At 41.3% G+C, this 3014-nt stretch overlaps 1 protein-coding gene across 1 annotated transcript in view; it reads left to right on the top strand.

The window, feature by feature from the left end:
- Nucleotides 1–3014, top strand: part of LOC106011109 — a 75846-nt gene that overhangs the window by 1991 nt on the left and 70841 nt on the right. The gene's annotated exons all lie outside the window — the stretch shown is intronic.

Genomic DNA, 3014 nt, shown 5'->3' with positions numbered 1-3014 from the left:
CTCTCTCTCTCTCTCTCTCTCTCTCTCTCTCTCTCTCTCTCTCTCTCTCTCCCTCCCTCCCTCCCCCTCTCTAGTAACACCCAAAATCGTTGGTACTTATATGACCTAATTGTGTTGCAAGTGACGTAAACCTCTTACTAAACGAAAGTTCATCTGAGTTGTGTTGATGGGGGCGCAATATAGCAAATCATTTTTTTTTCGTTTTATTGGCCCTTTTGAAGCATTTGTTTGAGTTGTTCATTGTTTGTTTTTTCCTGTTCATTCTCTCTTGAAGACCGGTGTCAGTGGTGTTTGGACTGTCGTAGAACGCAAAAGACAGGAATTCGATTCCTATGCGGGGATAACCTTTTAAAACAGAAAATAAAGATACGCTTCCCCGTATTTCTATCTGGACGCAGTCTCCCACTCAGTCTGGGTTGGTTCAGATAGGCATGATCAAAGAAGTCCGCTTTCTAAATAATTTAAATTGTATTGATGGGGGCGAAGAACGTTTAGAATCAATAATGTTAAGAGGCGTTGTTAAGTTGATAAACAAAATGCTAGATTCCTGCCCTCTGAGCGACCTCGTTTCATGTCTCTAAAGGGTTATCCTCCAACTGAATTTGCGCGGACGGGTCTTTTCTGTTAGGTCTGTATGTTTTATTGGAAAATGGACGTTTAATTTGATATGTACCGAAAGTAAAACAATCGTAACATCAATATGACTTCCTATTGTGTTATAAACGTTGCACCCGTGATCTTTGCGGAGCTACGTATTAGTTAGTTTTTTGCGTCACTTGCAACACCATAAGGTCATATAATTAATATAAAAGCTGAAGACAAGAGATGTCACAAGATAGTATCAAACACAAAAAGGAGAGGACCAGGAGATCAGGGCGATAGATGCGGAGATTTGACGTGTCGACGTCTGCACCTGGCGGTTAGGCACTTTGCTGCAGCACACAGAAGGCCTGAGTTCGATTCCCTTTTGGGAAGAATTTTTATCAAGTATTTTGCTAGGACGTTGTATCCTTCTCAGGCCAAGTTGGTCCTGACAGAAAGAGTCGAAACCCACCTCCTAAATAATCTAAATTTCTTCAATAGGTGCGTAAAATCACTTACAGTAAACAATTAAAGAGTCTTGACTAAAACCACTAAAGGTGTCACTGCCTCATTCGTTGACCCGTGATGTGTTACAAAAGTAAGCATGCATGTAGCATAAAAACCATACGCCTACAAACTGGAATACTACCAGTAATAAAATTCATAGAGCGTCAAAGAGTCAATGGTTTGGACATCTAACCAGAATGCCTCAGAAACAACTAGCGGCTGGGGGCTCTCGTAGCCTAGAGGTTTATGTGTTTGCCTCTCATTCAAAAGTCCGGGTTCGAATCCGGGTAGCGACCGAAAAATTATCTTCTCTAAAATGTTCTCCTTTTACCTCCTTTCCTGCTCTCTAGCAATGTTCTGTCGTCTGCTTTCGTCTCCACTTTTTGCAACACGTCACCTCCTTTGCCCCCTGCTATGGGCTCCTGATTCTCTCTGCAGCCTTTCTACTGCTACTCCCTGGCTTCTTCTTACTGCTGTCTTTCAGCCACATCCCTGATCTTCTGGTAGGAAAGATCTACGCCTAGCCTTCTCGGACAAGGGCGAAAAATCTCGGAGGTCCCGGGTGCAAGTTGCGCACGTTAAAGATCCCTTGGTGGTATAAAATCTATAAGAATAGGCTTCGGCTGTCATCAGGGCAAAATTCAAAATTTCCTACCAACTGAAAATGTTTAACGTGTCCCGCGCATTCATACGACCTTTTGCAGTTGCGAGAGCCGTAAAACACTTACCAAAAATATAAATAATAAAAGCAAATGATAGGGGCTAGAGCTTGCAACACTCGAGAATCCGGCTTCAAATCAAGAGGAAGACCATGAAAGACCAGGGTGGATGGGGTTAAAAAGATCCTGGAACAACATAACATATCTATCACAGACGCCTACACACCTAGCGCAGGACCAAAAACTGCATCTCCCCTCGACATCCTGGTGATACCAGAAGAAGTAAAAGTAAAGCACGGCACGCTTAAAAACAAAAACAAAAACAAAAACAACAATAACAAGAACGACAACAACAACAACCAAACTCAAGAGTGGTGACGTCGGCTGTCTAGTAGTTAGATTACCGGAAGTGCAGTCATAGGATTCAGGGTTCGTCGGGATTCAAGGCTTAGCTCGATCCAAAGTCACGTCCTTAGATAAGAAACGTTACACGTATTTTCCCATTTGGCTCCGTCCTATCGGGGATAGACCTCAGATTCAGAGCTGTCGCCTGTTAAAAATTGCACAGTGTTGATAAAAAGGTTAAACCGATACGATTCGGCACATTTAATATATCTAAATTCAGGTTCTACCTATAGATATCTATGTCACATAACGCACAAAATGAAAAAAAAATGCAGACATTAGACTTTAGTGAACACGATATCGTTGGTGGCCACAGTGAAACACCCTGTTTGTTTTGTTTTAAATGAAAACAAAATAAAACAAAGCAACAAAAAAATACAGAAAATAACGTGCCAAACAAACAAACAAACGGAAAAAGCCCAGGTTACCACGTCTTGCACAATGACACACCACAGTGACTATTTACAGAAACGCTGTGTCATCGATGTCGCGTGGCTTCATTCACGAGTCTGAGCCTACTATCCACTCAGCCTCAGAATTTGGAAAAATATTGGAGCCTGTTTTGGCCAAATGTTGTCTGAGTTGATGACAGTTTGGCATAACACGAATCGATCTCACCAGAGCAAAAGCTTCTTTTTCGTTTGTTTGAGTCGCGGTTGGATCTGTTTCGAGGGGAAAAAACGCACTCAGAATTGGCTGTATGGTAATAACAAAATTAAAGGCGAAAATTTGTTATTAATGATAATAATCATTAGAAAGATAATCATAGCTACAATAATTTTACTACTACTACTACTACTACTACTACTACTACTACTACTACTACTACTACTACTACTACTACTACTACTACTACCTAAC

Source organism: Aplysia californica, unplaced genomic scaffold (genome assembly GCF_000002075.1).
Source record: "Aplysia californica isolate F4 #8 unplaced genomic scaffold, AplCal3.0 scaffold00055, whole genome shotgun sequence".
Lineage (NCBI taxonomy): Eukaryota > Metazoa > Mollusca > Gastropoda > Aplysiida > Aplysiidae > Aplysia > Aplysia californica.
The sequence above is the reverse complement of the archived record's forward strand: the minus strand, read 5'-3'. Positions and strand labels throughout refer to the sequence as shown.